Genomic DNA, 11386 nt, shown 5'->3' on the forward strand with positions numbered 1-11386 from the left:
GTGCAGGGTGTGTGTTGGGGATGCATTTGAGTGGCTGCAAAGGCCCTTCTGTGTGGGGGCTCTGCTCCAGTCAAACACCAAGTGATGATTTGAAACTTCATCTTGGGAGGGGGAAATCCTTGTGGAAGCAGGTAGGAGAGACAGGCCAGTGATGGTGAATAAACCAAGGTGCAGGTAGATTAACCTGCTCCAGGAAGAGGCTGGTGTCTGTCTAACAATTATTATTAGTGGCATCTTTATTTTGTCCCCACTGTAACCAGAAGGGAACCAACGCTCGTGTGTCTCCTGCATATCTCCAGGTGAACTGTAGCGAATCACGGTACCTGTAGGATACAGCTCTGGGCATTAGGGCTGTGTGAGGGGATTCCCAGTGTCCTCTCAGAAACTGTGATTCCCAACCCCAGCCCTTCACAATCAGGAAAATACCCCAGTAGATCCTGTCTGTCTGTATAAATAAGGAATCAGGTATTTCCAGCTCCAGCCCCAGTTTTCTTAGGTGGCTTCTTGGGTAGCTCATCTGCGCCCAATTTATAATCCTGAAATCTCAGCAGCACCAGCGGGCATGCTACAGAGTTGATTTTTGGAGACTTAAGCAAAATGTACTTTTCCCACGATATTCTGCTACCCGTGGCAGTGAAATAACCTCGTTTAGTTCGCCTGTTCCAGCCCGGCCACGGAAAGCCCCGTGTCCCCCGTGGATTGTGCCCGAGGGAAGGGGTGTGGATGGCGCTGTGGGGCTGGCTTTGCCCCTGGAGCCCCCGGATCCGCAGGGAATTCCGTCTGTGCCGCTGGGAGCTCGGCCAGCGCGGGCTGCGGGCAGCTGGGGCAGGGCTGGCAGAAACACAAAGGGTTGGCTTGGCTGTCCCGCGGGTTGGAGAGGGATAGAATCCTTCTCGCAGGAACAGACTGCCTGGGATCGACAGAACGTGCTGCCTTTCCTGCGCGTCCGGGAAGCGCCAGAGCTGCGGTGCTGATGCTCCACTTGCCTGTTTCCCATCTGAGGAACTGGGACGTGACTAAGCCAACCCTAAGGCAGGGAGGAGCAGGGTAATGGTGTGTGTGTGTGTGTGTGTGTGAGAGACCTTCCAAATGTTCACTGATGTGCCTTTATCAGATCTTTCCTCCCGTTTCTTTTCATGACAAATTTTTCTCCTCCATTCACAAAGCCCAAAATACCCTGCAGCAGAGAAGAGAAAATACGGGGTAGAAATATCTTCTGTGGTGTAAACTCCACAAAGAAAACACCCTGTGCTTTCTAGTATAGCACAATCACAATTCCCTTCTTGACGAGCTGCACCTTCCACACCTCCAGTCCCCTCCCAACCATCAGACCTTACCTGGCACATCAGTCCTGCACACCCAAATAATTTCTTTTCAGTATGAGGGGGAAGCTATTTTCTCTCACCGACTATATGGTATGAGAACTCACCCTGGACAGTTTATAAATGAATATATGCTCTGCTTGAATCACGGTTTGAGTAAACTTCAGTATCCTGTTACTTGAACAGCCACAAGGATGGGTTTACATGAGAAATTGTGGAGAGCAACATCTTGCATCAGAAAATAAAACACTTGAATTTGTGTTTTTCTTCCATTTGGTGAGTTTGTTGTCAGGAACCACTGTGTCATGAGGGTGTCAGAGCCATCGTTTGCACTGGTCATCATTGTCACTTTAGCAAACCCTCATGGGAGAGGTGAGCTGGCTTCTGTTTTGCCATGTGGCTGATATCTGCCACATCTAATTTAACCCAAGATTTTTTTTCTTTGTGCAGCTTTGCACTGGGGGCAGCTGCACAGCTGGGTACTGAGCCAGGGTCTGCTACCCCGCAAAGACAGAATGAGACACATGAAAGGTCTCTGTAGTGCAAAGAGCAGGACCTGAAGTCATTAACATCAGGCACTGGGAGTGGCTGTTGTGCACTGCACTAACACCTGCCAAAGGCAGTCCCAGCTCCCAACACGCTGGATGTGAGCTGGGGAAAAGCAGATGAGGTGGGTGGGCAAGAAGTGCAGGAAAAGCAAGATAATGTTGGATACCACAATGAGCTGCCAACCTTTGCCAAAAATTCCTTCTGCATCAAAGGAGATGAACAAAAATGCTGAAGGTAGATAAGGTGGCTTTTTGGGTTGCTTTTCCAGTGTTTACAGGAATCTGCAACACCTCATTTGACACCCACACCACCTCTAATGGAGGTACCTGGTACTGTGAGCAGAGCAACATAAGAGTCTTAGTAAGTGGGAGAATTTTGGTCTGGCGTAAATTTAAAAAAAAAAAATAATAAGATTGGTGTAGAAACGTGGGAATTAGAGACTTGTTTAATGACTGCCCTCTAAGCCCAGCAGCCATGTAGTGCTGTGACGATGTGCAGCACGTATTTACCCACCGCAGGGAACTGCTGCCTTCCAACTTGTTTATAAAATCACAGCAAAAACTACTGAGGGAACTCAAAGACTCTTCCTCTACAGTGGTCACATGCATTCCTGATGCAGCAGATTTCACATTTAAACAAAAAAAGCACATCTTGCCTTATCCTACACAGAGTTTACCAGGCTGCTTTGCCTGTGCTGCTGCCCCTCTGCAGATGCCTCAAAGCATTGCAGTGTGGGTCTGAGGGGCACTGGTCAGCCCAGGGATGCTCAGCAAAGGCATTTAGTGTTGTTTTTTTCTAAGTGGTTTGTGCTCAAATTTATTATGGAAGTCAACTTGCACTTGTGTCAAAGGCAAACTTCTACATCTCAGGAAAAAAAAGGATAGGTGCCTCCCTAGCTTCTCAGAGAGAAAAGCACAGCTGGATGTCTGCCCCCCCTGCACCCTGGACTTTCTGTATTAATCATTAGCAATATCCTGAAGTATCTGTGGGGACACACAAGGTCCTGGGAGCCAGGCAGGAGCCCCATCCTGCACCCTCAGCCCTTGCTCCTGACACCCCCGTGCCCCAGTTCTGGCACATCCATCACTGCCACAGCCTGTGCTGCCCTGCACAGCCACCTCCAGGGGTGCATTTCCCTGGGATCCTATTGCCTTCATTTAACCTCTATATTTTATTTGTGTCTGCTGCCCCGCAGACTCTGCAGTGCTTTTACTCTCCCATTATTCCCATTTTGATCCTGCAGGAGACTGACACCTGAAAGCAGTTTTAGCAGGAGTCTTCAGTTTGTGAACACGGTGAAAATGTCTTTTCCTAGCTGAGAAAAATCAAACTGACCACAACAGAAATAGCCCAAAAAAACTAAAAGCAATTTTAAATCTTATATTCCACCTATAAATATCAGTAGAAACATTCCTTAAAAAAAAAAAAAAGTGATGCAAAATTAATATAAATGTACAGACAATTACCAACTTTATTGACCAATTTCTCTGTTGACCAAGTAATTCACCAAGTTATTTTCCTGAGGGAAAGCAGTGTGGTACATGGCAATTAATGACTTGACTTGTTGAGTGGGAATGAACCATTCTACAGAAACAAGTGGAATACCAGCGTCTGGTATTCCAGGTTTAGAATGCATCAATTGTGCACCCAAACATCGAGAGATTGTCCCTTCTGAGGGCAAAGGCTTTTAAAAGCTGCTCCTCCCCACTCACACCCCCCTTGCACTGCCCCAGGCCAGAGACATTGGTGGTCCAGGGGTGCCTGTGCCTATGTTCCAACAGTGCTGACACTCCCTGCACAGAGCAGGAGCAGGGAGTGCAGCTGTAAATCAGGAAGAGAATTTCCCCCTGCCCTACAACTATTGGCTGTGATGTAGGAATTCCTGAAAATAGCTGAAAAAAACAACTGTTCTGGAATTCACAACCACCAGGAGGCTGCTGGATCGGGGCTGTTAATGATGCACAATCACTGGCAGGACCGACAAGCTCATTCACACCATAGCAGATGAATCTTGACCAGGCAGGCACCACCCCAGCCCTTCCCAGCAGCATCCCTGATCTCCGTGGTGGCCCTCCTGTCTATTCCAGCAGGGTTTGGAAGCCTCAAAGGGGTGCAATATTACAGAAAAACCTTTCACCATGGGGCTGGGACAGCTCTGGAGGAGTGGTGGGTCTCCAAGCAAATCCTCAGGTGGTCCAAACTCTTTCCACCATGGCCCAAGTGGTGCCAGATGCTGCCACTGGCAGGCCCCCTATGCCAGCTGTACCAGAGCTGGGGTGTCCTGACACAGGCTGGGGCAGCTGCAGAAATTTGGGGAAGGATGATGGTTCCTTCAGCAGGGCTTCCCCAGGAGCACCCCAGGCACAAATGAGTGTCCCTCTCACCCAGCTGAAGCTCTGGTTCCCACCAGCCCTTGCATCCCCCCAATGTCCCCCACACCCCCTCCCCAGGCTCTGAATAGGGCACACCCAGGGGCCACCACTGCCCCTGTGCAGCCCCAGGTCCTCCCTCCCCCCAGAGCCCAGAGAAGAGCTCCTCACCATCTCCTGGACAGCGGGAAGTGCTCCCTGCTCCCTCCACCCCTGGTACCCTGGGGCAGTGCTGGGTGCAGCCCCTGCCCCTTCCCCATTCACGACACCAAGCCCTCGTTGTTTGCTGCCTCCGCAGTGGTTTATTGGGGTGGGAGCCCAGAGCCCCCGGCAGTGTGGGAAGCACCGTGGGGGTGCCACGGAGGGACCCCAAGAGCCAGAGCCCCGGCTCATGCGGCAGGGACCGATTTCCAGCCTCACTAAAGCAGCAATGCAATACTGGAGAGCAACAGGCAATCCCAAACTCCAGTATTTACGTGCTGCTAGAGCACTGCTGACAGCTCTCCATGGCCTCCAGACCCCCCTCTCTGCCCCAAACACAGGGCAAGGGCCCTTGGCCAATCCTTTGCCAGGGAAAGGACCCAAGAGCAATAGCTGAGGAGTAGATGTAGTATAGGATGTGGTCATGCCCATGTTGGAGAACAAAAAGGAGCTACAAGTCCTTCCTGCCTGCAGGGCCAGACACACGAGCTCACAGGGATGTATCTGTAACTGCAAAGGATGTGCACAGTACAAGCACCAAGAGAACGTGTCTACACATACCTGAACTAATGAGATACATGGGAATGTGTTAGCTTCCACATCTATGATAACCAGAAGCTCACTTTCTTGTCTTATCCTTGAGGTAATGAGGCAGCCCAGAATGGTCTGTATCTCCTTGTCCCTACAAACCATGATGTGCTGCTACATCTCCTCAAAGCCCACTGAATGTTGACATTCCAAATGGTATTTTGAATATATATATATGTAATTTTTTTTTAAACCATGATATAAAGAACTGAAGAACACTCTACAATGAAGACATTTAACATGCATGCATTACCACCACAGGACAGGGTTTCTTTTCTTCACAGGTGCTATCAGACAGTCTGTAACTATAAGAGAACAAGCAGTTATACAGTGCAAAGAAACCAGTTTCAGAAACAAGGTCAGAAATTAACTGTTCCCCCCAACCCCAAATCACACTTAGTAGTTGCTTTTGCTACTGTGAAGAGCCTGCAGAACTTCCCAGCTCTTCCAACTGGTCTGTGGGGAAATATTACCTTGTACTTTCCTCCTAGGTGATGCTGAACATCAAGGATTTTCCAGAAGTCACAATGTTAGTATTTCTGATAAATCCATATTCCAACAGTTGAAACCTGTTAAATTTTCCTTAAAATATCTTTATTCAGCTCAATTTGACTTTTGAGATATGTAAAAAAAATCCTTTTTTTTAAAAAAGATTAAATGATGCTTATTTACCATGTGAATGGACAAACCTTATATGACCAGAAACTAAAGATCTCTGGAACTTCATCACATTTCCTGCCTGTAGCAGAGCAGAAAGCACCAGAGCAGGGCAGGGAGAGGCTGCAGCCCTGCAGAAGGCAGCTGCCAGTGGCACTTACACACCAGCCTGCCTGGGCTGCACAGGAGCCATGCAAACAGACTGATATTTTTTGTATTTCCTTTCAACCTCCCCCCCCTCCCGTTATGTGACAACTTCCTTCAATTCATTTTCTTAAAAAGCAGCATCACAAAAAAACCTGAACAATGTCAGAAATGACGCCTTGGGTTTGAATTCTTGTGCCATCCCCTCGCACCCAACGCGCCACCGAGTCCCTGCTTCTTTAGGAAACTTAAAAATAGGGATTTCAAAAGCTCTTGTGACCCATGCCAAGTGATTTTAAAATTGAAATCAAACATTTTTCAACAAAAAAAGCAGTGTATTTTCACCACTTCAGTGTCCTCAACACTGACAGCACCAGACAACTCCCTAAAGAGCAGCTGCTACTTGCTGCAAAGGAAACACATACCCAGTGTTACACTGTACCAGCTAAATCAAAACAACCCCCCACATAATATTACCATTAATTACTTCTGTAACAATGTTTTACTTGACTGTACCTGTGCAATCTTATTTCTTTCATCTCTTCAAATGAATCCCAAAGAAAAAAGCAACAGCAAACACGTTCAGCTTTAGAATCCATTTTGATGGTGCTTGAGGTTGACATTTTAATTAATGTTTTTACATTTATATAAACCAGACTTTTGACTAGTTCAACAACAAGGGCAAAATCTCTCTTCAGTAAGGAGGATTTTTCAAAGCAAGGGTCCAATACACTTCCACCAGCCTCCAGCAGAGAGGGAAAATCAACAGTCACGCCAAGTATTGGGTAACTGGAAATTTGGGATAGGCAGTGAAATATCTGAGAAAATAAGTACATTTATGAGGTGACAGCATCAATATTTTATGCAATAGATAGTTCCATGTTTGAACTATCCCATCTCTCACTTCAGCTTCTTTCACACTTAGTTTGTGCTTTGGAAACCCAGCTTTAAATCAGAAATTGGCAGCTGAACAGGGTAATTTGAGTTCACCTGAAAATCTCCAAGGTATTACCTGCAGTGCCCAAGAAGGGTCAGAGGGAGCTGCACTTACCCAGAGGGATGCAGATGCTGCAGGTATTTTGGAGCAGGTGGGACATGAGCTTACCTTCCCAACTCACCTCTGAACACAGGCACATCAGCTCCTGCACAGACCCTCTGGACACAATCAGATCACTGCTTCAGTAGGAGCTACAAAGCAACAACAGAAAGGGTTTGAGAGGTGCTGGCAGCGAGGGACAACTCCAGGAGGGAGGACCAGGGCTGTTGGGCAGGTCCCCTTCCAAGGCACACACAGACAGGTGCAAGTATTTTTAAAATTGCAGAAGAAAAAAATAAATAAATCAAGTTTTCAGCTCCAGATGGGGCAGACTGTGCAGCAGAGTAACCATATCCCTCCTCTCTCCATCCTCCCCATGCCTGCAGCTGCGGCTACTGGCACCACTGGCTCAGTGTGACTCTGGTCAGCGGCACCCAAGGCACACAGTGGTAACCCCAAATCATAACCCAGGTGCTGTACAGCAAGGAGGGATGAGCCAGAAAAAACAGGGGAAGCTCTGGGCAGGTGGGAAAGCCATTGAGCACAACCATGGCCAGCACCTTCCTCCCTGAAGCAGCAGCAAGAACAACTCCACCGGTCCTGGCAGACCAGAAACAAAGGAAACATCTTAATTATGCTGGTTTAGGAGATAAACCAGGCCTAGGACAGGAGGTAAGATGCAGAGAGGCTGTTTGGGGGTTGATGCTTTTGTGGTGGCACCACAAGTTCCCTCTCTCACTGTAAGGTAGAAGCAGCATCCCAGAAGCACCTTAAACTTCCAAGCAGCACCCTGCTACAGCCAGGAACAGGGGTGTCCTGCTTCCTGGTAACCCCAAACATGAGAAGAACTGCCCCAAAAGCTCCATTTCAATGCAAAAGCACTGCAACAGCCCTTCTGCTGCCAAGAGCTCCACGCCCGCAGTGTGTGCACCAGTCTTTCTAGAAATAGAAACTTCTACCTGTCATCTACGTAAGCCAGCCACCTACAGAGGTTTAATTAAATCCCCCAAATAACTGGGGAATTTGAACATGCAGAAAACCATTAATGCAATTCACAAAACAATGCAACTTCTGCTTGCCAAAGTATATTGGGTAATTAAATAGAAAACACCCCCCCCGCTCCAATCACACACACAAAACCGTAACAAATTCCCTCTGAAATACTGGATTCTCTTAAAATACAACCTCATCTCTCCCCACTGACACTAACCAGAAAAAAAAGAGAAGGTAAAAAATGTGAGAAGGAGCACCATGGGAAACGAAAGGAAATAAATACAGGAGCCCATGACAGGACAGATTTGCATACAGAGCCTTTACTGACCCACTCACTTCAGGGTTAGGTGAGCTCAGACAAATAAATATTAAGCATTTCCTATATATAGAAAAAAAAATAGGAATAAAATCCCCAGCTCTGCTATCCAACAGTTTTCTAGGAGACATGCACAAACAAATCCTGAAGTCATTGTTCTCATTCGAAACAATTGGGAAAAATAAAAAGGCACTGATTATTTTACAAAAAGGCTAAAGTAAATCATCTCATTACAGCTGAAGGTCCAGGGTGCTCATTAGGGAGGCAAAATTATGGTGACAAAACGAAAATAAGGGTGTGAGTAACACCACCAGAACACTTCACATCTGCCTGGCTCTGAAAAAATCCCAACACTTTCGTCGCTGCCTCCTTTTGAACAATGAGGTTTAACCAAAAGTCACGTCCGAATATTTACAGATGTGGCCAAGAGCTGGGATCAGACCCGGCGCTTGATCGACAGCCACCACATGGCTCCAGCTCCGCGCTCCCGGCAGGAATTGCCTCGCAGAGCTGCGGAAGGCGAGCGAGGGCTGCGGGAGGAGAAGGGGCTGTGAAGGAGCCGAGCAGTCGGACGTGGGAACCGCACACAGCCGAGTTACTTTCATTTGCGCGGCACCCACAGCGCATCTCCCCATCACCCCAAATCGCTGCTCTGCCCAGCCAGGACTCACTCCTGGGGGAACAAAATTAACGCAGAAAATGTATTTCCTCCCTGTTCTTGCCGAAGCCATGTGAGAGCAGGTCGTTCCTCACGCGCTTCATCAAAAATAATTTTTTTTTTTTTGCCCCTCACTAATTTGCCCGTAAAAGGGTCAGGGAGGCAGCACACGGTTCGTATAAACCCCAGCACGTTTTCCTCGCAGCACGGCGCACCTTCCCCGCGCTAAACCACACGCCATCGACGCGCTCTTAGGTGGGGCCGAACACCCGAAACCAAACTGCAGCTACAAAGGGCAGATTCAAATAACGCAAAAAATGAATTCGTTAACTTCACTCGATGTGAAACTCGAGCCTAACACTGTTACCAGCAGGATCAGCTGTGTTTACCAAGACGGGGGTGTTAGTGGGACAGGGAGCTACTGGCGCTCGGAAAGGCCTGCGGGACAAGACTTCAACTTACAGCACTCCAGAAAACCAGTAAAATCCACTGTAAAATTCCAGGATCCACAGCTTTTTCTCAACACTGCTGAGGAGAAGAAAAGTATGATGCTTTTTGTTACTTCCAAGTTTTAGCATTGTCATCTCATCCAGTTAAACAAGGGGCAGATCTGGAAGCCCGGTTCCTATAAAGTTTATTTGTTAAGAACAGGAAAAAAACAAACAAAAAACCTATTTCTTTTTTGGTCAGATAATAATTCAAAACATAACAGGCACACTGACTTTTTTTTTTTTTTTTTCCTTTTTCGATTTGGGTCAGTTTGCCTGAAGCATTACTTAAAGCTTCCCTCTTATATTTCTTTAACGTTTAGTGCATTAGCAGATTAGTTTTAATGTATTTCCCACCAAAGTCAATTAACTAAATACAGACTTTTGCAGTTGCCGGTGAGTTCTTTGGATTTCTTCAGAATAGAAGATGATGAAACTTGGCAGATGGTCCCTCACCTACACTTAACACACATAAGACACACAAGCAAAATTCCTGTTTTTTGAGGTGAGCAATTAATGACTTAACCTTGGAAAACTCACTATCCAAACATAAAAAAATTGTCTTTATATACCTGATGCACATACGGGAAAAATATTCTATGTAGGATCAATTAGAAAGGGAAAAGTCCCAGTGCTGTGCATGCTCCATCACTGCAGCTCCCAGAGCACTGCGAGGCTGCCCTGGGAAGCTGGCTCTTGCCAGGATATTCAAATTTCCTGTACAAAGCGAGCAACCAGCGAGGAGGGAAAGGAGAAAAAAAGCAAAAACTGGCTGCCAATTGGATTTTCTTTAAGATTTTAAATTATTTCGGCGAATTATTCTTTGGTATTTGGTAAATACTAGTATTTTTTTTAAAAAATATATAAAACTATTTTTTACGTGCGGGGGCGCGCAGACTCCGCGCCGGGCCGGCAGCCCGCGGGTCCCCGCGTTCGCTTTAAAAAAAAGAGGGAAACGGGAAAAAAAAAAAAAAAGAAAAAAAAGAAGAAGAAGAAAAAAATCAACCCCGAGCCCCACCTGCGGGGGGCGGGCGCGGCTCAAAAGAAAAAAATAAAAAATAATTAAAAAATTATTAATAGTGAGAGGAAAAAAAAAAAGTGAGGAAAAGGCAGCCGGGGGGTGTTGGGGCGCCCCGCACCCACGTGGGAACCGGCCCCGCACCCACGGCCCGGGGGGGCCCCGCCCGCCGCCCCCCGGGTCCCCCCCGCTGTCACCGCCCGCTGCGTCACGGCCCCCCCGGGCCCCCGGGCCGCCTTTGTGCGGCGCGGGGCGGCTCCCCCGGGGGGGGCTCTCGGTGCTGCCGCGCTCCCCACCCTCCCCCGCCCCTAAAAAGTTTTTTTAAGTTTTGGGGGGGCGGCTTGTTTGGGATTTTTGGGGTTTTTTTTCATTTCTTTGTCGCCCCCTCCCGCGAAGTTTCGGCCGGGCCCGTGTCCGGCCGTGCCCCGCGGGGAGCGGCGCGACCCCGCCCACGGGGCAGCGGCGGGAGGGGGTCCCGCCGAGCCCCCCCAGCGAGCCCCGTCCCGCGTGTCCGTCCCGCGGGGCCGGGCCGGGCCGGGCCGTGCTGCCCTCAGCGGGGACACGGCACGGGGGGTGCCGGCAGCCCCGCGCCGCGCCCCGGCCCCGCCGCCCAGCCCGCCCTCCCTCCTCACCTCCGAGTCCACTCGAAAATGGCGCCGAAACCGAAAAAACTTCGCAAATTTCATTGTAGGCGGCTGCAAAGGCTGCTGGGAGCGGGGGCGGCCGCAGCACCGCCCGCCGGGGCGGGCCGGGCCGGGCTGGGCGCGGCGCGGGGCGGGGTGGCGATGGTGCGGGACCGCCCGGCGGCCGATGCGCGGCCTGGCTGGGGCTGTGGGGCTGTGGGGCTGTGGGGCTCCCCGGCTGTGGGGCTGTGGGGCTGCCCGGGCTGCGGGGCTGCCCGGGCTGTGGGGCTGCCCGGGCTGTGGGGCTGCCCGGGCTGCGGGGCTCCCCGGGCTGCGGGGCTCCCCGGGCTGCGGGGCTCCCCGGGCTGTGGGGCTCCCCGGGCTGCGGGGCTGCGGGGCTCCCCGGGCTGCGGGGCTCCCGGGC

At 49.6% G+C, this 11386-nt stretch overlaps 1 long non-coding RNA gene across 1 annotated transcript; it reads right to left on the minus strand.

The window, feature by feature from the left end:
- Positions 1–6930: 6930 nt before the first annotated feature.
- Positions 6931–11023, minus strand: LOC111928633 (uncharacterized). Its single transcript, XR_015276526.1, has 3 exons — positions 10972–11023; positions 9296–9358; positions 6931–7018 (listed from the first exon to the last, which is right to left on the minus strand). It is a non-coding gene; the product is annotated as an uncharacterized LOC111928633 (long non-coding RNA).
- Positions 11024–11386: the final 363 nt, after the last annotated feature.

This window comes from Cyanistes caeruleus, chromosome 14 (genome assembly GCF_971803275.1).
Source record: "Cyanistes caeruleus chromosome 14, bCyaCae1.hap1.1, whole genome shotgun sequence".
NCBI lineage: Eukaryota > Metazoa > Chordata > Aves > Passeriformes > Paridae > Cyanistes > Cyanistes caeruleus.